Source organism: Nicotiana tomentosiformis, chromosome 1 (genome assembly GCF_000390325.3).
Source record: "Nicotiana tomentosiformis chromosome 1, ASM39032v3, whole genome shotgun sequence".
Taxonomy (NCBI): domain Eukaryota; kingdom Viridiplantae; phylum Streptophyta; class Magnoliopsida; order Solanales; family Solanaceae; genus Nicotiana; species Nicotiana tomentosiformis.
Genome location: NC_090812.1, coordinates 12966415 through 12979000, shown reverse-complemented (window position 1 = coordinate 12979000; position 12586 = coordinate 12966415). Strand labels below are relative to the sequence as shown.

The window sequence follows — 12586 nt, the reverse complement described above, 5'->3', positions numbered from 1 at the left end:
TTAGTTGCCCACATAGTTCATGTTCTCTTGATAGTTCTGGTTTCCACTTTCACCACTCCATGAACACACGTATAGTTGGTTAATGCAAGGTGTACATAATCCCCCATTAGTCGTGTCAACTATATGTATCTGTTTCTGGCCTGATTCATCAATCTTCTTGGTGGGGATACTCATTTGTGTTATTAGAGTAGCCATATTCTCAATAATGGAATTGCTCGAGTCCAATGCTACTGAGTGAACTATATGGGTGATTGTAGTGTCTCTTGTCATCCAGCCTGAGTTTTGAGCCATTTTATCTAGAAGGACTTTACTTTCTCTAAATGACTTGCTCAAAAATATTCCGCTTGCTGAAGCATCAACATTGGCTTTCAAATTATCCGTTAATCCCATGTAAAATCGTTGTCCCAACATCTGATCTGGAATGTCATGATGTGGATACTTAATCAGCTTACCTTTGAACCTCTCCCACGTTTCTTGTAATGTTTCAACTGGTTTCTGCCTGAAGCTCAATATTTCATCAACTTGCTTAGTGGTCTTATTTGGTGGGTAAAACTTGTTCAAAACTGCTTGACAAATTCCTCCCAAGTCTGGGCTTCTCCTGTCACTGAAAATAAAAACAACAACAGTCTTATTACTTCCGGTGTCACATTTGGTTGCCTTTGCATGACACAAATTGACAGAACATTTTTCAGATGCTGCTGAGGATGTTCAATGTAAGACCCGGAGAACAATCCCTTGTTTTGTACCAGATATAGCATGTTGTTTGTAATTTGAAATGACTCCGCTTGTATCTGAGGGACTGTAATTGCAGTTGTCAAATTTTCAGCAGTGAGTTGTGCCCAATCATACAAAGTTATTTCTGGCATAAGAGGTGCCACACCCTGATTATTGGGGTCATTCACATTGTTTTGATTGTTTTGATTATCCAAAGCGTTACCCATGTCTGGTTTAATTTGTTCTCTTGGGTGATGATGTTGTTTGTCTTTCTTATTTGCACGATTTAATTCCTTGAAAGTTTTCTCAGGATCCGGTAATACTTCAAACAATTCACCAGTTCTTGAAGAGCTTCTAGGCATACACCTATAACACACAAGACCACAAACATTAAGAATTTTAATGTAATGAATAAAAATGGAGAAAATTGACTAAACTAAGAATCCTAACAATTCTTATAACTGTAATTAGTAACACTGTTGCTCCCCGAAAATGGAGACAAAATTTGATCATGCCCAACTATGCCTTATAAAAAGGACTAAGCAGTCGTTGCAAATATAATCCGGTTTACAAGTCCGGAGTCGAATTGCACAGGGAAATAACGTGTTAATTACAACTAATAGTTTTGCACGAATTCAAGTAATCAACCTTCAGAAATATTATAAAATAATTTGAGAGTTTACTAACTAAGATCAAAGTAATTAAAATGAAGTAATTTATAACTAACAAGACAAATATTGTAGACAAGATTTGGAAGTCTAAGGTTATGATTTCCCCTATTATCGGAATCTTTCCCGCTACGTCTCCTATAAATTCGCCTAAATATTTTCTACCGATCGTAAGTACTTTAAGTATCGTAGCTCTCTCTCGAGTAACTACTATAATTTACTAGACGTATTCTCTCAAACTACGCTAGCTGACACTAATTTACCGCTCACGACGATCGCACCAAGGCTTCGTTATGTCTAATCTCGCCTTTAAACCCTCCGTATCGATCTCTCAACTACGTTAGGAGTGGTGTTATTCAACAACTACCTAAATGTGAACTCTCTCTCGAGCAATACACACACTAAATATGCACAGTTAATTGAGAGCTCTTCAATTAACAACAATAAAAATATAGTTGAATAAGTAGAGAAAAATCAAAGGAAAATCTATATTAAACGCAGTAGAGAATCATCCTCCAAATAGGTTCCATCAAACCTTAGATTAAAGAGTTTAGCTACTCATAAATACAACAACAATCGACATAATGTTTAAAAACATGAAACTACAAAGTAAAGAGATAAAGGAAGGGAAAACTCATTTTATTTCTTGCTCCACAGTGCATGGCAGCCTATTTCTTCTCCAAAATCATGTCCAACCCTAGAATAACTCATTTGGGGAGTATTTATGTCAATCTCCCAGTCCAATTTCGGGTTTGGGTCTTTTAACCCGCGGCTTTTAATTACCGTGCTATAGACCTCGCGAAGCCTGGTCTATTGCGCGGTGAACCTGGCTATAGACCTCGCGAAGCCTGGTTTATAGCGCGGTCGACCTGGCTATAGATCTCGTGAAGCCTAGTCTATAGCGCAGTCGACCTGGCTATAGACCTCACAAATATAGCACGGCCAACCTGGTTATAGACTTTGCAAAGCCTGGTGTGTAGCACGGTTTGGATACTTGATACTTTTGTGCTCTTTTCTTGTATTTTTGTCCTCTTTTTGTGCAATTTTCATTTGATGAATCCTTCCAATTTTCCTACACATAAAACTAACACAATTTAGCTCAAATATCGCACAATAACTCATTAGACCAACAAAATATAGGGCGAGTAGTGTGTTAAAAGTAAAACATTTTGGCATCACATCAACCTACGTATGTTGCATGTTTTGTTGTCTTTTTAGGTCGAAAGATCTCTCAGAACATATGTTGTATGAGATATGTAACGCTTTTGTATCAGTTGTATTTATTAGTTTAATGATATTATATATTTTGTTAAAAAAAACATCAATTAACACAAGTTATACAGAAAGGATACGTGATACACATAACTGATCACAAAATATAATACTTTGCACGCTAATACAATCAAAAGCAAATCAATGTGGACACTATGTATTACATAAAGTACAGTATTATTTTCTATATCCCCTCCCTGCAATATCCTTCATAGCTAGATTGAATAATGCCAATCTAGAAACATTGCTTTGTGTGGGTGTGGGGGGGTGGGGGGGAGGGAGGGTTCAAATAAAATGAATAGAAGTATTATCATATTTAAGGAGTTGTAGGTTTGTAAGGTGGAGAAAGAGAAGGAAAAGGTGTGTCCTTTGGATGGCTTGGGAATGTTGGTAATTCTGGTTTAGGCAGTTCTAGAATTTCTGGCTTTGGTACACTCGGAATCTCGGGCTTTGGCATAGTTGGTATATTTGGTTTTGGCACAGCTGGCATTTCTAGCTTTTTCACGGGAGGAAGCTCGGGTTTTGCCATTGCGGGGACCTCATGTTTTGCCACATCTGGAATCTCAGGCTTTGGTACTTCTGGCTTTGGCATGTTAGGAATCTCAAGCTTTGGTTCCTCAGGTTTTAGCGTAACTGGAATCTCTGGCTTTGGCAAAGTTGGTAACTCAGGCTTTGGCACAGCTGGTAGCTCGGGTTTTGGCACAGTTAGTACTTCAGGCTTTGATAAAGTAGGTAACTCAGGCTTTGGCACAGATGGTAGCTCGGGTTTTGGCACAGTTGGTACTTCAGGCTTTGATAAAGTGGATAACTCAGGCTTTGGCGCAGATGGTAGCTCGGGTTTTGGTACACTTAGTACTTTAGGTTTTGGTACAGTAGGAATTTCAGGCTTTGGAATGGCTGGGATTTCGGGCTTAGGTATGGTTGGAAGCTCTGGTTTTGGCATAGCTGGGATCTCAAGCTTTGGCACAACTGGGATCTCAGGCTTTGGCACAGTTGGTACTTCAGGTTTTGGTATAGTAGGAATCTCAGGCTTTGGAATGGCTGGGATTTCAGGCTTCGGTATGGTTGGAAGATCTGGTTTTGGCACAGTTGGGATCTCAAACTTTGGCAAGACTGGGACTTCTGGAAATCCCGGTTTAGGAATTTCAGGAAGGGATGTATCCAGAAGACGACGTGCTGATACACCACTGGTTATGTGGCCATACATGAATAAGGTGAGAAATGCAAGTGGTAAGAGGTAGGATAGATGGCAATGCTGAGCCATTTTTTGCTGCAAATCCTAGAAGCTTAGAGAAGAATGTGTAAAGGCTGGATGTGACTTTGGCCTTCTGTTTCTTACTATATATATATAGGTTCTACATGCATGCAATAACGAGGACTTCAAGATTATGGTTGTTGGAATTGGATGTGTAGTTGAACTTCTCATCGATTATTTGCTTTCCTATATTTTCTTGAATATTTGTCTTCTGGTAGCTCAAACCTTTAAACTAAATATCTACTAATAGCATGATAGTCAAAATCTGTCATCATCGTATCTAATATGCTGGCACTTGTTAGAAACTTCTGTTCTGTTGCTTTAATTTCCTCGCAAAGAAAACAATCCTGAAAAGTCACATTTTACGCTAACCTAATTCATTTGGTTACAACCTACTTCGAATATTTTGAGGTTTGACAATTCCTCTTCACTAATGGCTCTACATAGAAAGGAAACTTGCCAGATCTTACGCGTGCCAAATAGAAAAGCAATTAGTTAGTTTAATTTTCTTATCCAGCTGAAGAATTTCTTGGCTAGTAAATATCACTATTAAGAAGCAAACTGTCTACTACCTTATTCATCAGATATATTACAGGAATAATTTGAGACCTCTAAATTGGAAAAACCCAATGTAGTTACATCTTTTATTATTATTTTGTTAGAGTTGGGCAAAAGAGAGACATCTTAGTGTTATAAGAACAAGAGAAACACAAAAAGCTAATTACTTTATTGAATCAAAGCAACCTTTAAATACAAGAGTGAAAAAATCAATTCCCTAAACTAACTCCTCTCGAAGAGGAAGACTCAACTACTTGCTAAACAAACTCCTTGAATAAGGAGATTTATTTGAGAAAATAAAGGACTAACAAAATCCTAACTACTAGCTAAAGAATGGGTCAAAGCAGTAAAGTAGCTGGTGGTTAACTTATGCTCTAATACACCCCCCTCAAGTTAGGCAGTGTGTAACTACGCCTAGCTTGAATAAGTCTCTATCAAAGGCTGGCTTTGGTAGTGCTTTGGTGAGAGTATCCGCGAGCTGATCTGCAGTATGAATATGAACAATGCGAACTTGATTATGTTGAACTTACTTTCGAACAAAGTGAAAGTCCACTTTCATGCGGCTATGGAAGACTAGCTTTTCGCACAAATAAGTTGCACCAACATTGTCACAGTAAATGGTTGGTGCTTGTGGAAGTGAAACATGTAGTTCATTTAGCAAATTCGTCACCTAATTTGTTTAAGCATGTGCACTTGCAACCGCTCGATACTCTGCTTCGGTTGATGAGCGAGCAACTATTCTTTGTTTCTTGGATGACCAGCTCATAGGATTTTGGCCAAAAAATAGCATGTAACCAGTAGTAGAGGCTCGATCACTCGCATCTCCAGCCCAATCCGCATCAGAATACATGTGTACCTTGAAATTATTATCTCTTTGAATGCGAAGACCAAACTGAATTGTTCCTTGAAGATACCCGAGTACCCGTTTGAGTGCTTTTCAGTATACTTCAGATGAGGAGTGCATAAATTGAGACAATTTGTTCACAGAGAAACTTATGTCTGGACGAGTGAACAACAAGTACTGTAGTTTTCCAAGAACTCTCCTGTAGCGAGTGGCATCAGTTGGTTCCGCTCCATCATTTTGTTGAAGCACTTCACTGGAACTCATTGCAGTTTTTGCGGAATTGCAGTCTTTTATATTTTCTTCAGAGAGGATTTCATTGATGTAATTGGATTGTGATAGAGTAATTCCATCTGCAACACGGAGCACCTCAACTCCGAGAAAAAAATTAAGGTTTCCGAGATCCTTAATGGAAAAACGACCAGAAATACAACGTATAGCTTGATTTACATATGAGCTATGGCTTCCGGTGATGATGATATCGTCGACATGAACCAGCACATACAACACGTTGTTCGACACTTTGCGAATGAAAAGCGATGCATTAGATTCGGACTTGACAAATCCCAAATAAAGAAGAAACGTCTTAAGTTCATTGAATCAGGCCCGAGGAGCTTTCTTGAGTCCGTATATAGCTTTCTTTAGGTGACATATATGTGCAGGGAACTGCTCGTCTTCAAAACCTGGAGGTTGGACCATGTAGACTTCTTCTTCTAGGTGACCCTACAAGAACGCATTGTTGACATCAAGCTGACATATGGGCCAATTCTGCTGGACAGCAATCGAAAGCATCAAACGCACAGTAGTCGGTATGACAACCGAACTAAAAGTAGCATGAAAGTCAATTCTAGGGCGTTGTGTAAACCCATTTGCAACAAGACGAGCCTTGTAGCGATCGATCGTCACATCAGCTTTTCTCTTTAACCTGTATAACCACTTGCATGGAACAATATTTTTTGTGGGGTCATATGGTACCAATTCCCATGTCTGATTATTCAATAATGCATCAAATTCACTTTTCATTACTCTCTACCACTCTGGGTGTTTGTTAGCTTGTCTAAAACTAGTAGGGGTGATGGTGGGGGATAAGTGAGCCATGAAGTCAAGGATCGTTTTCGATTTGTGAATGTTGTTTTGTGAACGAGTCACAACACGATTTGGAGGAGGGAGAGAAGGTTGTGTAGGTTGCGGAGTTGAGGCAGTGGTACGATCAACAGTGGTTTGGCCAGTACTTGTCATTTTAGTCGTTCTGCGACTGTATATAATTGGAAAAGATGGTGGTTGAGGATATGGGACTGGGGTGAATGGTTGTTGAGAATATATAGGTGTTGAGAAAGGGGGTGGTGATAATGTACGTAGTGATTGTGGAGGAGAGAAGACATTTGAATTTCTTGGGATAACTGTTGGGGATGGCAATGAGGAATAAGATTGGGTATCATGAAGATCAGGAGGAACAACAGAATTTGTACGAGGAGAAGTAGAAGATGTACCTATAGTTGCAGATTCTGTTGGAGCACAGGCAGAGGATACGGTGTCTTTGTGAGCGCTGGTTTCTGTATTTGGGATAAGTATAGGGTTGGGTAATTCACTAATTATGGGAAGAGAAATAACAGGAGATTTTGTTGGATTAGTTTCAGTTAGGTTTTCCCACGCAAGAGTTTTAAAATTTACTCATTAGAGTTTGTTGAGGCTCTTGATATCATATAAGAACAAGAGAAACACAAAAAGCTAATTACTTTATTGAATCAAAGCAACCTTTAAATACAAGAGTGAAAAAAATAATTCCCTAAACTAACTCCTCTCGAAGAGGAGGACTCAACTACTTGCTAAACAAACTCCTTGAATAAGGAGATTTATTTGAGAAAATAAAGAACTAACAAAATCCTAACTACTAGCTAAAGAATGGGTCAAAGCAGTAAAGTAGCTGGTGGTTAACTTATGCTCTAATAAGTGTTAGGTGTTTGTCCTGAACAAAAGAGAAATATACCAAAGGATACACAAATACTTAGGTCTAGTAAAATAGAGAATTTGAACTTACACGGGCATAGCACAATGCTAATCCTAATAGAACTGGCATTGCTGGTTCTTTCCAACTCTACATAGAAATGGTGAATTTTAAATTATGAAATGTTTATCACAGTATAAACTTAAATGTAATGATCCAGTAGTTCGCCAAGCATTGCAGAAAGAATAGCATTATGAAATGAGCACATGGTGGACAAGCCTAAGTGACGCTTCTATTAAGCGCAAGTGGCATTAGACGTCGTATTGATCAATGGTGGAAGAAACTACTACAATATATATGAAATGAAATAAGCAAAACATATTTAATTTAGAATATATTGTATTGCCAAAATTGACAAAGCTCATATACTTGGATATTTTACAACATTAGTTTATACGTCGACATGGCAATAGGCCTCTTCTTCATCACTAGCTCACTGATACACATAATCTGCAATATCTAAGCATGCAATACAGAGGACCAGTTCTGATACTAACTAGCTTCTTTAGTTTACAATATCCTCTATTCTTCATGAATCTTTAGTTAATTCATGTGTATTTCAAAACTATGAATCTGTTAACACAAGTTCACAACTCTCCCGGAGGACAAAACCATTGTTTGTCTTTCTTCTCGAGAAGGCAAAATTTTGGTAACCGAATCCAATGTGCATTAGGATGAAAATCAGAGATGGCTATCGATAAGAACTATATCAAAATAATTCTAGAAAATCACAAAAATCATAGTTTTAATACCCTGTATAAAAGTTACATATAAGACTCATAGAGTCATAATGACTTGTGAAACAAGGTACATTTCAGATCAAATACTACAAATGAATAATATTATAAACGTAGCAGAAAGCTAGTATCCAATATATGTTCTGACAAACTAACTCCATGTCATGACCATGCAGCAAACTTCACAGACTCAGGTGGAAATATCAAAACCATAATTGGGTACCTTCTATATAGAATGACCAGTACCATATATATATAATTACTCAAGGAGTATCGAGTTTGTAAGGTGGAGAAAGTGAAGGAAATGGTATCTCCTTTGGTAGGCTTGGGGAGGTTGGCAATGTTGGTTTAGGCAGTTCTGGGATTTCTGGTTTTGGGATAGCTGGAATCTCTGCCTTAGGTAGCTCTCGGATTTTTGGCTTTGGTAGCTCGGGAATTTCTGGCTTTGGCACAGCTGGAATCTCAAGTTTTGGCACCGCTGGTTGCTCAACCTTTGGTACAGTCGGCACTTCAGGCTTTGTCATTGCTGGAGGAAGCTCAGTCTTTGGCATTGCGGGAACCTCTAGCTTTTTTAGGGGAGGAAGTTCGGGTTTTGACAACTTTGGGATCTCCGGCTTTGGCACGGCTGGAATCTCAGGCTTTGGCACCGTTGGGATCTCAGGCTTTGGGAAAGTTCATAGCTCAGGCTTTGGCATAGTAGGAATCTCAGGCTTTGGAACGGTTGGGATTTCAGGCTTTGGTATGTTTGGCAACTCGGGTTTTGGCATTGCTGGGATCTCAGGCTTTGACATAGCAGGTAGCTTGGGCTTTGGCACAACTGGGATCTTGCGTTTTGGCAAAGTTGTTAACTCAGGCTTTGGGACAGCTGGCAGCTCAGGCTTCGGCACAGTTGGTACTTGGGGCTTTGGTAAAGTTGGAAGCTCAGGCTTTGGCACAGTTGGAATCTCAGGCTTTGGCAAGGTTGGAACTTTTGGGAATTCTGGTTTAGGAATCTCAGGCTTTGGCAAGGTTGGAACTTTTGGGAATTCTAGTTTAGGAATCTCAGGGAGGGGCGTCTCTAGTAGGTGACGTGCAGTTGCACATGTTATGTGGCCATGCATGAAGCATAAGTTGAGAAATGCAAGTAGTAATAGGGAGGATAGGTGATAATGCTGAGCCATATTTCTGCAGATACTTGAAGCTTAAAGAAGGACGTGTTTGCAAAATCAGTGAAATTCAGATGTTGCATTGGATTTAAGGGTGTTTCTATTTATAGGTTTTACATGCATGCAACAAGGATCGGAGGACTTCAATATTTTGGTTGTTGGGAAGGGATGTGTTAGTTGAACTTCTCATCTATTTGGCTGCCAATATTATCTTGAATTTTTCTTCTGGTATGTCAAAATCTGTTTATTAACAATATACTATCTACCACTACTATACCATAATAGTCAAAACCCGTCATTATCAGATCTAATAAGCTGGCACTTGAAAGAAAATATTGATTCAACTTTCTTGCAAAGAAATCAATCTTTGCATCGCATTCTACGTAACCTTCGTTTGCTTACTGACTATACTAATGGCTCTAAAGAAGGGAAATTGCTAGAATTTATGAGTGCCAATTAGAAAAATTCATTAACATAATTTATCAATAGCTAGAGAGTTAATTGCCGGATCTACAGCTAATTAATATGATTATCCAGGAGGCAAAATCTGTTAATAACTAACTACCTTAAGCATCACCTAGTAGAGGTTTTATCAACTCTAAATTTGCAATCACAATGTAATTGATGTCCTTTCTATATTTGTTGTTTTTCTAAATTAAAGGGCAGTCCGGCGCACAAGGCATCCCGCGTTCACGTAGGGTCCAGAGAAGCACCGCACTCAGGGTATGATATAGTCAGCCTACCCTAATGCAAGAGTTAATAATTGCTTCCACGGTTTGAACCCGTGACTTATAGGTCACACGGAAATAACTTTATCGTTGCTCCAAGGCTCCCGTTCGTTATTTTTCTAATTTAATGAAAGTAAACCGGAGGCGGGCGAAGAAAATACCTCATGCTTGGTAAATTAGACAATTGAACTTGACAAGGCTGGTAAGCGTATCTATCCCAATGTTACCGTCATGGTGGTACTGCTGGTTCAATCTTACTATACCTAAAATAGTTGAACTTTGGACTAAATGTTTTTCACTATATAAATAGAAACTACCTCAGTCCTATTTTTTTGGGACATTGTTTGACTGGATGCGCCATTTCAGTATTAATTTGAATGATATAAGTTAGTAGTGAGAAAATAAAGTCAACGATAAGTTAATTTTTATGCAGGAAAAATTAGTACAATTTTAGTAAATTATAAATAAAATATTTGAATTCTTAAAGTTATGAATGTTTTACAGAACAATATTATTACTAGTAAAACAGCACTGCTAGTAACATTTCTGAGACGTCCTAGTACAAATGGAGTCTTAAAATAAGTTGATTAATTTATTCCTGGAAATTGAAACTTCCCCATTGCAGAATTCTGAGCATAAAGAAGGATATAAAAATTTTCTGTTCATATGTTCCAAGCTATCAATCAGTCAACAAACACAACCCTCCCCCTTGAGACGAACCAAGTACGTACCCCATTGTTTTTTATGTTTCTTGGTAACTGAATCCAATGTGCATCAGGATGAATGAAAGAAAGCAACAAAAGACTAAATCTCCGGTTTGGTTCTAAAATACATCAAAATTTCAAACGAGAATGGATCGGAACAAGGAAGTAACAGGTTAAAGATCAAAAACAGCAGCGGGAAAAGTCAGACAAACAATGATTGAAATCAGAGATGGCCAACAAAAGGAACTAAATCAAAGTAACTCCAAAAGGTGACATAGATCATATATCTATATATAGGAAGTACATAAATGATTAAAGACTCATATATAATATAATGACAAGCGAAACATGGTACATCTAATAATACAAATGAATTTATATATATATTCTACTCCTAGCAGAAAGTATCCAATATGTTCTTCCAGACTTTCTCCATGTCATGGCCCATGCAGCAAACTTCATAGACTGAGATACGTATCTCAAAGCATCAGTTCGGGTACTTTCTAATAGAGTGAACAGTAGCACGTAATTATTCAAGGAGTAGAGGTTTTGTATGGTGGAGAAAGTGAAGGAAAAGTTAGTTTAGGCAGTTCGGGGATCTTAGGCTTTGGCATAGCTGGAACTTCTGGTTTAGGCAGTTCGGGGATTTTAGGCTTTGGAAGCTCTGGGAGTTTTGGCTTTGGTAGCTCTGGTATTTCTGGCTTTGGCATAGCTGGCATCTCAGGCTTTGGAAAAGCTGGAACTTCAGGCTTTTTTATAGCTGGAGGAACCTCAGTCTTTGGCACTGCTGGGATTTCTGGCTTTTTCAAGGGAGGAAACTCAGGTTTTGGCATTGCTGGAATCTCAGGCTTTGGCATAGCAGGAAGCTCGGGTTTTGGCATAGCTGGGATCTCATGCTTTGGCAAAGTTGGTAACTCAGGTTTTTGGATGGTGGGTAGCTCGGGCTTTGGCACAGTTGGTACTTCTGGCTTTGGTAAAATTGGTAACTCAGGCTTTGGAATAGCTGGTAGCTTGACCTTTGGCACAATTGGTACTTCAGGCTTTGGCATAGTTGGTAACTCAGGCTTTGGGATGGATGGTAGCTCGGGCTTTGGCACAGCTGGTACATGAGGTTTTGGCATAATAGGAATCTCAGGCTTTGTGACGGCTGGTATTTCAGGCTTTGGGATGGTTGGAAGCTCAGGCTTCGGCACAGTTGGGATCTCAGGCTTTAGGACAGCTGGTATTTCAGGCTTTGGTATGGCTGGAATTTCAGACTTCGGCATAGTTGGGATCTCAGGCTTTGGCAAGACCGAAACTTTCGGAAATTCTGGTTTAGGAATCTCAGGGAGGGGTGTCTCTAGAAGACGACGACGTGCAGTTGCACCAGTTATGGGGCCATGCATGAAGCACAAGTTGAGAAATGCAAGTAGTAAGAGGGAGGATAGCTAGTAATGGTGAGCCATTTTTCTGCAGATCCTAGAAGCTTAAAAACAATATATGTAGAATTAATGAAACTGGGATGTGCTATTGGCTTTTAAATGTATTGCTATATATAGGTTTTAAAATGCATGCAACAATAGCTTCAAGATTTTGTTTGTTACATAAGGACCTGAGTAGTTGAACTTCTCATCCACTTGGCTTCAGCTCTGGTACCTCAAAAAGTCAATGTGGATTACCTAATAACATACTAAAAGTCTTAACCTGTCATAAACATCTGGTACGCTGGCAACCTTATAAAAATTCCCATATTAGCTATTCTTATTTCTTTAGAAAGAGAAAAGTCCAGTTCACATTTACTGTACTTTATTTTGGTATGCACGTAATGGCTCTATCACCTGAGGAAATTGACAGAAATTACAAATGTCAAACAAAAAGGTATTGTTTCACATTTTCTATCCAGCTAAATGGAGTAATATTTTAACGGTTAATATGACCATTAGAGGATGCACCGTGATGAAATAGACGACCAGAAGTGGA

The 12586-nt window shown here is 38.8% G+C and overlaps 1 non-coding gene across 1 annotated transcript; it reads left to right on the top strand.

Moving 5' to 3' along the window:
• The first annotated feature begins 421 nt into the window (after positions 1-421).
• LOC117274160 (small nucleolar RNA R71) lies at positions 422-524 on the top strand. The gene has a single exon (XR_004504242.1). It is a non-coding gene; the product is annotated as a small nucleolar RNA R71 (small nucleolar RNA).
• The last annotated feature ends 12062 nt before the right edge of the window (positions 525-12586 follow it).